Raw genomic sequence first — 15,155 nt, forward strand, 5'->3', positions numbered from 1 at the left:
AAAAATTACTATGTACAATAATGGATTTCTATACATTTTACATCAGATGAAAACGTTTGTTGTAAGATTCAGATAATTATTTGTTAAAAGCGAGACATTTTAAATGAGAATAAGAAAGAAAAGTATTTCCTTGTGCCCCCCTCTCCCTGTTAATGCCCTACCTGGCCCCCTTGGCAAAACTTTGCTAGACCCGCCCCTGCACAGTTACCAGCTGTCAGCTACATAAAAAAAGGATCCTGGTGTTATTTGTGTCTCAGAAACAGTTCCTAACTTCCCTTCAACTCAATCATGTCACCTAAAAGGTAAACCTGTTTCTCCATCACCTGTTCAGCTCTGATGATCCAGTAAGGACATCTCCTGGTTTCATCTTCATGTTTCCCTCTCACCAGATATCCAGACATCATGACCAGCAGCTTTTACAGCTGTGGCTCCAGCAAACATCAGCTGATACTAGGAATTAATATTAAATAAATTCTAACAACAGCTGATCAAGCTTAAACGTGCTGCTGTTGTTTAGCGCGACATCCGCCGGTTTCCCCGTTCTGGCGCAAAGTGGGCGATAAACAAACAAGAGAGAAAAGCCGATCAGCTGATCATTGATCAGTTTCATGATTGAAGCAGAAACAGGAGAGGGAGGGGGGAGAATGAATGAAGAAGAGGCAGCTGTGCAGCAAAGACACAGAATAACTCCAGTTTTGTGTCTTTTTCATTGTAGCTGAAGTACAGGACAAACTGGGTTCCTTTTCACCTCAATACCAAACGCGCAATATTTTCTCTGAATACGAGACGATTCCGTTTTTTACGGGATGGTTGGCAACTCTACTAACTAACCTTATGAACAAAATAAGATAAAACAAGTTCAACATCAGTAACATCAAAGCACCCGCCCAGCTGTATAGAAACTCTGTCATGCTAGCTAGTACGCAGTGCGAGTTATTGTAACTGACTGTAAAAGGTCAGCATAACGAAAATAAACTCCACCCTCATCTGGGACTCTCCTCAGCTCTTTCCGGGACAGTGGCGCAGCTGCCCCTCTGTTGGTCTTCCTTGGTCTCTTGTGTTCTGGGGGCCTCTGGATGTCTGGAGTTTTGATCTCCTCCACACCTGCTTCACGCCCTGGAGGACGGGGCTGTGGCCCCCCCACACCCTCTAGCAGATTATTACATGAAGGAACCTTTTAAAAAAACAAAAAACAAGCGCGTCCATGCTCACAGGTGTACACACGGGTGATCACACCCACAAACTACACCCTTTTTGGCTCCTACCTCAAAGCACACTGTGTTCTGTTGATCTTATGTGCTGCACAATAATGTTTAACATTTAGTATTTACTGTCATATTCCCATATATCATTGTGATGTTGTTTATTCTATTACTCTTGTTCTCTTCTGCTTGCTTTCTTTTTTCTTTCTCAGCAGGTGATCCAGGTGATTGATATATGCATTTTTTTTCTCTGCCCGTTCTGTTGGTTTTTGTCTTTTGCCCTTCTCCCCCGTCCCTCTTCTCAGCTGTTTCTCTTTCCCTCTTTCTTTCTCCCCTTCTTTCCCCCAGTCAAGTCTGTCCCGTATTCAGTAAGTGAAAATAAAATAAACAATAAAAGGTGAATCAAATGGACCATTACGGCAAGGCTGGGATGGTCAGTTTGGTAAAGTAAATCCGTTGGGCATCTTTCTTTGCCTTTAGACAACAATTCTGATGGCAAAAGAGCCAAACGGGACAGGCCAAAAAAAAAAGAAAAAAAAGAAAATAAACTCCACCTAAACTTGGTTTATATCTGACCCAGATAGACTGCAGGTCATAACTTCTTACCTGAAGTTCAGTTCACCGTCTCAGGTCTCTGCTCCTTCTGCCTTTCCATCATCCACCTGCCAGCGTGTTGCATCTGCTGGCCTCCACCACTTGCTAATGTTACTGAATCTGTGGAAGCTCCACAATAGCCACCACCAAACAATTGAGTTATTTTTACACATCTCCCAGCATCTGGCCAATCCACCACCTTTCAGTGTTTATACCGTTACGGGAAAAAAAACAAAAAAACCCCAAAAAAAACAAAACCCATCAGCCCATAAAAACGAAAAATCACCATCGGCCCACGGGGCAAATGCCCGGTATGCCCGATGGCCAGTCCAGCTATGGCAGTTACCCCAGTTTTGTCAGAATCCTGGGTCTCTCGACCCAGCATTTTGAGTTCCTTGTGTCTTTTGTATTATGTTTGATGTTTAAGGTTCTCTTTGTATCTTAGTTTATTCCATAGTGTCCAGTGTTCTTAGGTTTCCTGTTTTCTCTGTTTAGTTTCCTGTGTATTTAATAGGTTTCCCTCTGCGTAGATGACCTCCCCGTCTCCCTCTGTGTGTCTAAGTGGATATAGTGATGTGAGTATTGTGCTTTGTTCCCACTCCATGAGTTCTGTGTTTCCTCATCCCGTCATGTGCTCCCCCATGTTCTCTTTCTCCCTCCAGGCTGTCTCTGTGTACTTCCTGTTTTACTTTGAAGGTTTGTGTCTCATGTAAGTGTATTCTGCTTTGCTTCCTTGTCTCGTCATGTCTGATTTGTCTCAGCTGTGCTCTCCTCCCGTGTCTCATTCCCCTCGTTATTCCCCAGTGTATTTAAGCCCTGTGTTTCTCTGTGTCAGTGTTGCATCCTCCTTCATGCTGTGTCTTCCCTTGTGTCCCTCTCTGTGTTTAGGTTTGTATCTTTTCCTTGAGTCACCAAATAAAGCTGTATTTCCCATGTGTTGTGTGTCTTCCATTTTGGGTCCAATCTCCTGCCTGCCCCACAGCGATCCTTTACAAGTTTAAATGGTAAATGGTAAATGGCCTGCATTTGTATAGCGCTTTTCTAGTCCATAGGACCCCAAAGCGCTTTACACTACATTCAGTCATTCACCCATTCACACACACATTCACACACTGGCGATAGCAAGCTACATTGTAGCCACAGCTGCCCTGGGGCGCACTGACAGAGGCGAGGCTCCCGGACACAGGCGCCACCGGGCCCTCTGACCACCACCAGTAGGCAAACACGGGATTAGTATCTTGCCCAAGGACATTTGGCATGCAGCCAGGATGCAGCCTGGGATCAAACCACCGACCTTCTGATTAGTGGCTGACCTGCTCTGCCACCTGAGCTACAGCCACCCCACAGTTTAATCAGTATGCAAATGGGTAAAATCCACTTGTATCTTTGTCATTACCAGAAATAACTCAATCTTATCAAGATTTATTGTTTGGCTTCATTCTAAAAAGAAAACAACACAGAAGCATATCACTGAAGAGGCCAAGAGAGAGGTGCAACAATGAGTGTCTACAGCCATCTGTAAAGTTAACACCTAAAAAAATTAGCTTTGAATGTTCTTTAGGAAATCTGGAGAACCTTTCCAGAAGACTGAAGTCATACCAAACATTGACTTTAAATCTTCCCTCCCTTCTGCTTTAACAGCAGCAGATTAAATGTGCACATCTAACCTTACTGCACAAGGAGATTAGTTCTTTTTATTTTTATTTTATTGTTTATTAAAGTGTCAGTACATTTCATCATAGATTTGTTCCTCGTGCATTAGGTTTTATTTAAGTTATCATCTTGTTTTCATCAGGAAAATAAAGGTTGTTGATGGTGTGTTGATGCTCTTCTCAGGTAACAGCCTTTCTCCTGGTATCTTCTACACACTCTTGAGACTGTGCCTGGGACTCACAGCAGACCTTCTTGCAACAGCATGTTTGGGTGTGCAAACACTGACTTTCTGGCTGTAAATCAGTGTCCCTATTATTTCCCAGAGAATTCACACACACTGTTGTACCTCTCTCTTGGCTTCCTCAGTGACATAAAGTGCCCTGAGGTGACTGTGGCTGTGATTTGGCACTATACAAGTAAAATTGAATTGAAATTGAATTGAATATTGTTGTAATTGTTTACATTCCTCCAATCTGACTCAGAGACTGTGAGTAATGTCATCCACTCCACTGTTGCAGAATCCCGAGGTGCTTGTGTTAATCTCTGGGAACTTTAATCAGTTAACTATGGATAAAACACCACCTGCTTTCCTCCCAGTATGTTGACTATAACACCAGTTGAAACAGGACCACTCACCTACTGTATGGAAACAAAGAGAATGTACACAAACTGGTGTGCCTTTTGCAACATGAATGTGCTTGTAGCATTTGTTTATGCTACCAGTAGTGATAAGGACACTAAAAAAAAGCAAAACTAGAGAAAATCCGTGAGAAGGGACAAGGAGAGAGCAACAGTTTGTAAAATCACTCCCTTTTTGATAATCTTTTGCCAGTTGTCAGTGTCATTTGCACCAAAGCATGTGAAATGGACTCACAATATTTATGCTTCCTAAATGGAAAGATTAGCAGGTAAACTTCAGAAAATGATGTTCATGACATTGAAATTACTTACACTGTGATTCTTCGGTGCTACCATAATTTTTAGTTTATTTGATTTATGTATTTTTTTTAATTTAATGAGCTCCCAAAACTTAATTTTATACATGTTTATTTTTTACAATTTATGTCCAAAGAGTTGTGCTAACAGGGTTCTTTCTTTGTCACAGCAGCCTTTTCTTTTCATGTAGAAAAACAGTAAAAAAAAAAAAAAAAAAAGTAACTTCTTTACAGTGACAGAAAGGGGAGTTTCACTGGTCTGGCCCACTTAAGATCAAAGTGGGCTGTATGTGGCCCATGATGTAAAATTTGTTTGGGGCTGGCTATAAATTGGAACCCATCAAGACCAGCATGGCCCCTCCAACTTCCAGCTTCCAACCAGGCAGAGTGTTTGGCTGTGTAATGTGTGATAAAGTTTGTTTATCTATAAGGTCTAGAATAGTTGTTTTTGTATACACTGTACATATTACTTATTGCAAAATGAAGTTTTCTGAAGCACCCCAAAACCTGTCACTGTAGGTTTGGGGGTGAAAAATTTGTTAGATTTATCCCTTCAGCTGCAGCCTTGGTGGTTTTTAATGGGCTCAGAACAAGTGAATAAAAACACTTCAGCTTATAGGCTCTTCCAAATTTGGTACAAGGTCAGACAGTAGCAATATGTGTCCTGTCAGGATCAGATATTAATAAATTACAAAAAAGTAAAATAGCTGTTTGCATCCAATAGGATAAAAATCAAGTAAATAAGCTGTATGTGTATTTCTATAGAATTTACATTTCTTACTGATTCTTAGGGAAAAATAAAGACTTCAGATGCCTTTGAAATCTCAGACCCCCCTGCTGTCAGAGTTATCTTCCAAGCATCGACGCAAAAAAGAAAGAAATCCTCTTGCATGGAGAGTTTGTTGTCTCTCTGTTTACTAAAGCAGCTCGGGAGTCTCTTCTTTTCTCTTCCTGTAAAAGCTCTGACCTGTCTGTTTACTTAATCAATGCATTTTATGACACAATAGAATATAATTGGACAGTAAAAACAGTCACAGTCACGTGTCGGTATTCGTTGGAATTCAATGGTCTTTTCTGGCTTGTGTTTAATGTTGTTTACAGTGGAGAGTTCTGGTCAGTTTGGCCATTGATGTCACACCAGCAGTAAAAGAACCCTCTCAGGCAGCTATAAAAGAAAGCAGCATGAACTCTCTGCAGGAATCCTGTACAAAGAAGCTTCAGCAGCTCCTTATAACACTTTGAGACTTAAAGCTCCAACATGATCTTGCTCCTCTTCTTGTTCAGTCTGGCTCTGGGTGCTCCTTCTTAGTCTCCTTCTGATGGCAGTGAAGTGACGCTACAACTTGGTAACTGTCCTGTAGTTTGGCTAATCTTTTCTTTATTTACTTTGGGCTTTATTTGTGTTTTTTGTCATTTTAGCACCTTTTAGTTAAACACTCCAAGAATATGTTTTTTTATGTTTCTGATGTTTTTTGTTTCATCAGTGAAGGAAACTGTTTCCAGGGCCTACTCCGTGGATCGGCTTCCTCCGAGGCGTGGACGTCTATCAGCAGAGAATGTACCTTCACCTATCAGCAGAGAATGTCCCTTAGTCTGTAACACAGTCAAATATATTCTCAAGTAATATTCAAGCATGCCATTCAGCGTGTTAGTACGAGCAGCTCGGGAGCAGCTTGGGAGAACAAGAAAACAGAGACTGCTTTAGATTGTCTTCCCAAAGTGACTCAACTTTATTCACAAGTACAACAGTTTATATAGAGGGTAAAATTCATGAGACAGCAGATTATCAGTTTAAACCAGTACAGACCAAGATAAGGCAGCGTCTTCCTGCCCTTGGGTGAAGAAGCATCCTTTGTGTAGTGTATCAGTTCAGCTACAATTGTGATTATCTCAGCGACATATTTTCAAGGCACAAAACGAAGAGTTCTTACATTAGTGAAATCTGAAACAAACCATTTGGCCTTCAACAGGCGTCTAAAAGATTAAGAAACTAATGTAGCTGAGGGAGTGATCTCTGTGGTATTTCAACCTTGTACCAGCCTGTGATTCTCACACATCAATTCTTGGGTCAAAGAGAAAAATAACTAAAACAAAGGGGCCTTATTGAATGACAGAGTTTTCCTGCATAATGTCACTATAAAACAATATCCAGTAAATGCTACCATGGTACTAAAATACCTAACAGTTCCCCTCTTTTATTATTTTTTAAAATAATAACTCAAATAGAAAGGAAAAATCACAAATGTAATAACATAATATAAAAAGCAAATCATAAAATGTAATGGTTCACAACCTAATGTTCAATATACACATCAGGAACATCATTGGTAACATCTGGCACATCCTCAGGATCAATTTGTGCTAATTGCAAATACATTGAAGTAGCTGTACTGGTAGCTATATGGGTTATCATTGAGAATGTGGCTTGCAGAAATGTGAACAGAGTTGCACTTTACAATACGAAATAGTAAATAAAAATCCTAAGGTTAATGCAGTAGATATGATTAATAACCTAAATATATAAAAAAGACAGTTCTTTAGTCGTCTCCTGGCCTGGTCCCAGGTTCGAGAGACACCGTATAAGCGTCGTGTGATGACAATGGGCATTTCATTTTCTCCATTATCAGGATGGAATGAGTCTATCTTTATCAGGTTAGACATTGTGTGGTACTCTAGGCTTTCTGTTCCTGCTGGATGTTCGAGTACCTTGTTGTTGTTCAGGTGGGGGATCAAAGGGCTTTCTGAGTCTTGGCTCTTTCAGGCGTTGTGTGTTAATCAGTGATTGTGTGTGTGTAGGTGGATTGGATCCGGGCGCTGGCTCGCCTGAGTCGTCATCTATAGGTGTATTGAATCCGGGCGCTGGCTCGCCTGAGACGTCATCTACTTGATCCGACGCCTTAGGTGGTTTGGTGGGGCTGGTCTTAACCCTGCTGGCATGAATCCACTGAGGTTGTCCGTCTGTTAGGATGCTGGTTCTCGTCACTGCAAGTACAGTCTGGGGGCTGGAACACGCGGCCTCCCCGAGTGCCCTTGGTTTTAGCAACTTTACCAACACCGCATCTCCTGGTTTCCACGGATGGGTTGGATCTATGGAAGGGAGAGGCTGAGAGAGACAAACTTTCTGATAGTTATTATTCAGTGTTTCTACCAGGTTATGAACATAGTCAGACAATGCAGTGTCTATGTCCCCTTCCAATAGCGGTGCCCCTCTGGAGGCTGACCATGGTGTTGGAAACGGTCTTCCCATGATTATTTCAAATGGAGATAATTTGGTTGCTGCGGATGGAGTCATTCTAATCTCGCAGAGGATTTGAGGAAGTAGTTTGATCCAGGTCATTCCTGTTTCTATCATTGCTTTAGTCAGGCGATTTTTTATGGTCCTATTCATTCTTTCTACAACTCCTGAACTCTGAGGATGGTATGGCACATGATATTTCCAGTCTATTGCTAGAGTTTTAGCACACTTTTGAATTACTTCTGATGTGAATGAAGGTCCTCTATCACTGTTAATTTGGTGAGGTATTCCAAATCTGGGTATTATTTCATTGCACAACTTTTGACAGACTACTTCTGCAGTTTCTTTTGATGTTGGATAAGCTTCTACCCATTTACTAAATTGGTCCACTATTACCAGTAAGTACTTGATGCTTCCTTGTGCTGGCATGTGTGTAAAATCAATTTGTAATGTATGAAATGGGAAATCTGGTTGTGGTAAATGCTGATGTTTTGCTTTTGGTTTTCCTACATTAGTTCGTGCACATGTTAGACAGGTTGCTAATATGCGTTTTACTGCGTGTGATGTTTTCTCGATTACAAATCTTGATTTTATTGCTCCTATTACCCCTCTTTGTCCGACATGACTCACACCGTGAAAATGGCGGACAAGGATTGGCAGTAGTGAAGATGGGAGGGCAATCAAACCCTCAAGGTTTTTGTATAAGCCGTCTCTGTTATCTAAGGTACAATCATTACTTTCCCAGTAAGTGTAATCTAAGGCAGAGGCTTGCTCTTGTATGAATTTTAGGTCAACATTTGTTTCTAAATAGTCTGGGAGCGTGACAAGTGGCAGCTGTAAAGGCAAAGATAATACTTCCCTTCTGGGTGGTTGCTGTGAGGCAGCAGCTGCTTTCGCGGTTACGTCTGCAAGAGCATTTCCCACTGCTTCGTCTGTGTCAGCCGTGCTGTGCCCCTTCGTTTTAACAACTGCAATTGCCGATGGCAGCTGTATAGCCTGCAAAAGTCTTTGAACAAGGTCAGAATTAGCGATCGGTTTTCCATCAGCAGATCTAAATCCTCTTTGTCTCCACAATGTGCCAAAGTCATGCACCACACCGAATGCATAACGGCTATCAGTGTAAATTGTTACCCGCTTATCCACATGTAACTCACAGGCGCGTATTAAAGCCATGAGCTCTGCTTTTTGTGCTGAGTGAAATGGTAATGAGTGAGCCTCTAGTATGATGTCAGGCAATGTCACCACCGAATAGCCACAAAGAAATAAGTTGTCATTTGGTTTTGAACAGGACCCGTCCACATAAACAATGACTGAGTCTGGGATAGGTGTTTGCTCTAAGTCTGGGCGTGGTGATGTGGATTCCTGTATACGTGTCATACAATCATGATCGTCAGGGTCGTCTGAACCATCCTGTCGGTCAGAGGAACACAGCATACGAATAAGTAAGTGTGCTGGCGAATTGGGTGTGCTGCTTGCTTTTATAGTGAGATTTGCTGTTGAAGTTAGTGTAGCTTCATAACCTGAGCGACGTTGTGCGGTCATGTGTTGTGTAGTTATGTTTGCTAGAATGGTCGTGACCTGGTGATTGGTGTGTAGAATAGTGTCATGTGAGAGTGTGAGCTTCTCGCAGTCCCTTATCATGATAGAGCAAGCTGCTACTGCTCTCAGGCAGGCCGGCATCCCCTGAACAACTGCTGGCAGCACCTTTGAGTAGAAGGCTACTGGACGGTAGCCACAGCCATGCTCTTGGGCCAATACACCTGCACAGGTTGTGCCGTTCTCTGTGACGTACAGGTGGAACGGTAAGTGGTAGTCAGGCAGACCCAAACAAGGGGCGGAGGTCAGCGCTCCCTGTAATGCATTGAAAGAGGCAGTCATTTCTGTGGACCACAGTATTCGAGGAGGCTTGTCTTTTTTGCAGCATTCACGCAGAATGTGGTCATGAAAAGAACAGTCTGGTATCCACTGTCTGCAATAGTTCACCATGCCTAGGAAAGACAGCATTTCTTTTTGTGTAGTGGGCTTAGGGACAGAGGTCACAGCTTTGACCCTGTCTGTAGTCATAGAACGTTGTCCGTGAGACAGTGTAAATCCCAAATATTGAACAGAAGTCTGACAGTACTGCATTTTCTTTGCTGATGCTTTGTGGCCAGTCTTTTGGAGGTGCTGGAGAAGCATGTGTGTGGCAGTTTGACATAGTTTTTCACTTTCAGCACAGAGGAGGAGATCATCTACATACTGGATCAGAGTACAGCCCTCTGGAGGAGTGAAGCCGTCCAGGGTAGCACGTACTACCATTGAGAAAGCCGCAGGGCTGTCTACCATGCCTTGGGGTAAGCGAGTCCATGTGTACTGCTTATCTCTATGTGTAAAAGCAAATATCGGCTGTGTGTCTATATGCACAGGTACTGAGAAAAAGGCGGAGCACAAATCCACCACAGTAAAATGTGTGGCTGTTGCTGGAATAGATGTCAGTATGCTGGGAACATCTGGGACAATAGGTGGCAGAGGCTTAATGACTGCATTAACTTGCCTTAAGTCTTGTGTGAAACGCCATACGCCAGGTTTGTTAGGCTTTGGCACAGGATTGACAGGAGTGTTATATGGAGATACTGTGGGCTTTATTACTCCAGCTGTCAATAAATCTCCTATGATGATGTCTAAGGCTGCGGCTTTTTCAGCGGAAATGGGATATTGCTTGACATATACCGGCTTGTTGTTTTTCAGCTGAGCATGATAAGGTGTACAGTCAATAAATCCTACATCATTCTCACCTCTTGACCATAATGTCATGTTTTGATATTCAGCTGGCAATGTGACAGCAGAGATAGTACAGTGTATGGGGTAGGTTAGATCTATGTGTTGACATGGTGCAGTGATGTCATAGCCTATGTCTGAGTTATGTGACAAAACCACTGTTTGGCCTTCACTGGTGTGAGCAGTTATCATGTTGTTGAACAGTGTGAGAGAAACAAATATGTGGCTTCCAGGCATGGGGCTACCTGGTAACGGTGTTTGCACATGTTTTTGACACAGAGTGTGACGTGGGATACCAGTCAGATGGATATTGAGTTCATTCTCCGCTGAGGCGTCCAGCTGACACAGAGGATGTTCCTTCTCCATGGTGTCGGTGCATAGGGCAGAGAAAACATAGCTGTTATCAGTATCTGCAAACATTTCACCCTTTGTGTTAAATGAAATACACAAGTTCATTTTTGCCATTAAATCTCTGCCTAATAGATTCACAGGCGAGTTTGGAATAATTATGAATGGATGATATGTAATTTCATCTGGTTTTGGGCCCCAGCGTGTTTTTAGAGAATGAGTTTTGGGGCATTGCACTAGAGTTCCGTTTATTCCCATGGTGTTGATGCACACAGAGGAAACAGGCCCACTATAGAATTTTCCAGACAGTGAACTTTTAGTGGCTCCACTGTCAACTAAAAAGGAATAAATCTTTTCACCTATCTCTATATCTAACATGGGCAAGCTTTCTGTGTTACGGGACAATTGCAAATGCAGCATCGTGTGTAGTGCTTCACACTGTCCCTCATCATCACCTGGGCCTCCCTATTGTCGGTCCAGTCTTTCGTTATCATATGGGTGGGGATTAAAATGTGGATTATAAGGTTGCTGCCTAAGTGCAAAGGGGCCATTATTTTGATGTGGTTCCTGTCTGCGTTGCCAGTTACCTTGTCTGTAAGAGCTCTGCTTACGCCTAGTGGCAGGAGCTGGTCCTGTGTTTTGTGGTTGAGACCTATGTGCTGCTGATTTGCATTCCGTCCTCCAGTGTCCTATTTTTCCACAATAAAAACATACGTCTCCATTCCTATCTCTCCTTCTGAAATCTCCCTGCTGCGCTTGTTGAGGGGGCGGGGCCCCTGCATACATCATTTTTTCACTTTCCTCTGAGCCTTCAACATCAAAGTTCAACATCATCTTAACAGTTTTAGCCTTCGTGCTGTTGGGGAAAAGATCTGCACCAGCTTTTGTTTTGACAAGTGTGATAAAGTTCTTTATTTTCATGTCATAGAGATTATCAGTGGCAGTCAGCTTCAATAGTTGTGAACATTCTGGATGAATATTGTTTAAGAATGTTGTTATGAAAATCTGATCATTTCCTCCTTCAGGCATGCATGCCTCATTAGTCCAGCAGTGTGTGAAACGTTTCATAAACACTAGAATGGATTCATCTGGCTTTTGCTTACACATGGTTACTGCATTTAAATCAATTTTATCTCTAGACATTGTGAGCAGAAATCTCTTTAGATTTTGAAAAAAAAGCTGTGATTTTGTCATCATTTATCCACAAAAACGAGGAGGTGTTGGCTGCTTGGTCATTTTTAGGGTCTAGTTCCTCTACTTCTTCAATAAGCTGAGATTCAGTCACACCTGGGATTCGTTGACATAATATATATCTATAGTCAGGCCCACCCAAGTGGTGGTATCTGGTACTTCTCTGTAATGCAGAAACAAAGGCTGTAGGATTTTTTAGAGGATCGGGAAGTTCTTTAATGGTTGCTGCTAACTCTGAAATTTTAGGGGGTTGAATGCAACACATGTCCCCTATTATCATGAACGGGAGGGAGGTGCTGACGTCATTAAATTGTGATCCCTGCTTTTCTTTATAACGGGTGTTTTTGTGGGGGCCCTCTTGAGTTTTTTCCTCTTTTTTTTGCTTTAAGTAGTTCCTGATTAAATTTCTGGTGTTAGTTATTGCTTTTGGCACAGTTAAACCATTCGCTACTCTAGTGTGGCGCTGAACATGATTATCTATGACAGAAACGGCTTCCTGCAGTTCGGCTTCCGTACGTTCAGTTAAAGGATCTTTCATGATTTCCTCACACTCTGTCATTAACTGTTTTGTTTGCTTTTTATGTTCCTGTAACTCTCTTTCTCGTTCAGTGTATTCTCGTTCCTGTCTTTGATCTAGGTTAAACCAGTCATCTTCTTCTGATTTAGGTGTCATTTCAGTGCCTTCCTCACTCTTTTGGGATTCTGCTGTTAAATCAGGATATACGCGCTGATGACGTGCAGCCGCCGCAGCAGCTATTAATTCTGTTTTTTCATCATAAGGCGGCGGAGCCGTAGGTTGAACGGATGGGCATATAAGGCTAGTTTTTTCTGCAGTGGATTTACTAGAGCCTACACTGGCTTGATTTAAAGCATTTACGTCTGGCTCGGGTCCTTTTTTCCATAGTGGTAGCATGCGATTGGTCACATCACGACATTCTATCATATATTTTTTACAGGACTTTTTAATCAGCCTACTTTTCTTATCACAAATAGTATTTAACATTTCTACTGACCTGTTTTCTGGCGATAATCGTTCGGGATAGGGCTCCGGAAATACATTAGGATGCATTAAAGTTATAGTTCTTAAGTTCGAGACGAAATCAGTCACGTAAGCACTTCCGCATGTTCTGGATACGTAATCATGGAAGTCTTCATTGATTCGCGAGCGTGGGTTAAACGTAACCGGAAGTGGGAGTCGTACTGAGCCGCTATTTGTGATTTTATATTTTATTTTTTTCGGTTTTACAGTTAATTTTGAGTTTTTATCGGACCCGTCTAAGGTCTTTGAATTATTCTGACCCATGGTCAGTGATTTCCAGAGGGGTTTAGACGCTTTGAAGGATTTAAGTTAGTTTCTATTTTTGCTGTGGCACACCTGAGGTTACTTGATTTTTTGCTAGCAATTTTATGTTTTTAGTGAGCAACTTCTCACTTTTTAACGAGCAACTTCTCGTTTTATGACCCCAGGCAACTTCCTGTGTCCTTTCTGCTGGTGAGCAACTTCTTAGTTTATGACAGCAGGCAACTTCCTGTGTCCTTTCTGCTTTTATTTACAAAACAACAGGCAACTTCCTGTGTTTCTATGTGGGCCACTAAATAAGGCTCCTCAGTGTATCCCACTTGTTACTATGTGGGCCACTGAAGAAGGCCTCGTCAGCGTATCCCGTTTCTATGTGGATCACTGAGAAAGGCATAACACAGTCTTATAAAATAAAAAGACAAGTGCCTACCTTCGTCAGGATCCCACTTCTCGACACCAAAATTGAAGGAAACTGTTTCCAGGGCCTACTCCGTGGATCGGCTTCCTCCGAGGCGTGGACGTCTATCAGCAGAGAATGTACCTTCACCTATCAGCAGAGAATGTCCCTTAGTCTGTAACACAGTCAAATATATTCTCAAGTAATATTCAAGCATGCCATTCAGCGTGTTAGTACGAGCAGCTCGGGAGCAGCTTGGGAGAACAAGAAAACAGAGACTGCTTTAGATTGTCTTCCCAAAGTGACTCAACTTTATTCACAAGTACAACAGTTTATATAGAGGGTAAAATTCATGAGACAGCAGATTATCAGTTTAAACCAGTACAGACCAAGATAAGGCAGCGTCTTCCTGCCCTTGGGTGAAGAAGCATCCTTTGTGTAGTGTATCAGTTCAGCTACAATTGTGATTATCTCAGCGACATATTTTCAAGGCACAAAACGAAGAGTTCTTACATTAGTGAAATCTGAAACAAACCATTTGGCCTTCAACAGGCGTCTAAAAGATTAAGAAACTAATGTAGCTGAGGGAGTGATCTCTGTGGTATTTCAACCTTGTACCAGCCTGTGATTCTCACACATCAATTCTTGGGTCAAAGAGAAAAATAACTAAAACAAAGGGGCCTTATTGAATGACAGAGTTTTCCTGCATAATGTCACTATAAAACAATATCCAGTAAATGCTACCATGGTACTAAAATACCTAACAATCAGATACTGTGATACAAAAACAATTATTGTAGGATTATAATATGGATTTTTTTCTTCCCATACTAGATGGTTTCTCCTAAATCATAGAGTTATGATAAAGACCTGCTAATAAACATCATAAGAGCCACTTTGTTCTCTGTGTATTTCAACTTTTGCCTTGATGGACAAAATTTCATATTTGACTTTGGCACTATAAATAATCTCCAGAAGGGGATCTGTTAACACTTCAGATTAAGTAGATGATCATATTTTCCTTTTGATGCTTAACTGTGTCGGCTTCTACCCTTTGCTAACTATGGCCCAGTTTACTTTTAAAATATAGCGTTAAAAAGCAATTCTCTGTTAAGTTTTATGTCATTTAAAAAAGAAACATGCATGTTTGTTTGTTTTTTAAATCTCAAAACGTCATGAACTCGTTAATGTGGAATTAAAAGATCCTTTAACACTTGAAGCTACTGAAGGTCATGCTCTCCTTCTGCACTCCCGAGCTGACAGCCTCTCTCACCTTTTCTCTTTGTGCATGTTTGATTGGAGGAATGGAGTCCGCTGTGCAGGTCACCAAATACTACTGACACAAGTGGCGGAGCGGGGGGGTGGCTTACTGGGCTTAAGCCCGGGTTGTTTTTTCAGAAGCCCGGGGTCTTTTGGAGTGTAATCTTTTCATAGTTAGATGCCTGGCTGACAACTGTATAAAGCAAAAAAACTACACACAATATTCGAAGCACATAGTGCACACTGTGGGAATTTACGACTGTGCGTAAATCCCCCCTAATAT

The 15,155-nt window shown here is 41.9% G+C and overlaps 1 long non-coding RNA gene across 2 annotated transcripts; it reads right to left on the bottom strand.

Moving 5' to 3' along the window:
* Window positions 1-6,084: 6,084 nt before the first annotated feature.
* LOC146549437 (uncharacterized) lies at window positions 6,085-13,639 on the bottom strand. 2 transcript variants are annotated; one of them, XR_014890542.1, is made up of 2 exons: window positions 12,929-13,639; window positions 6,085-10,733 (listed from the first exon to the last, which is right to left on the bottom strand). It is a non-coding gene; the product is annotated as an uncharacterized LOC146549437 (long non-coding RNA). The 2 variants fall into 2 exon arrangements; XR_014890543.1 differs by having other exon boundaries at window positions 6,085-10,736.
* Between the last annotated feature and the right edge of the window lie 1,516 nt (window positions 13,640-15,155).

Source organism: Mchenga conophoros, linkage group LG22 (genome assembly GCF_057382185.1).
Source record: "Mchenga conophoros isolate Kocher_MC1m ecotype Shallow Benthic linkage group LG22, M_conophoros_male_GT1.1, whole genome shotgun sequence".
NCBI lineage: Eukaryota > Metazoa > Chordata > Actinopteri > Cichliformes > Cichlidae > Mchenga > Mchenga conophoros.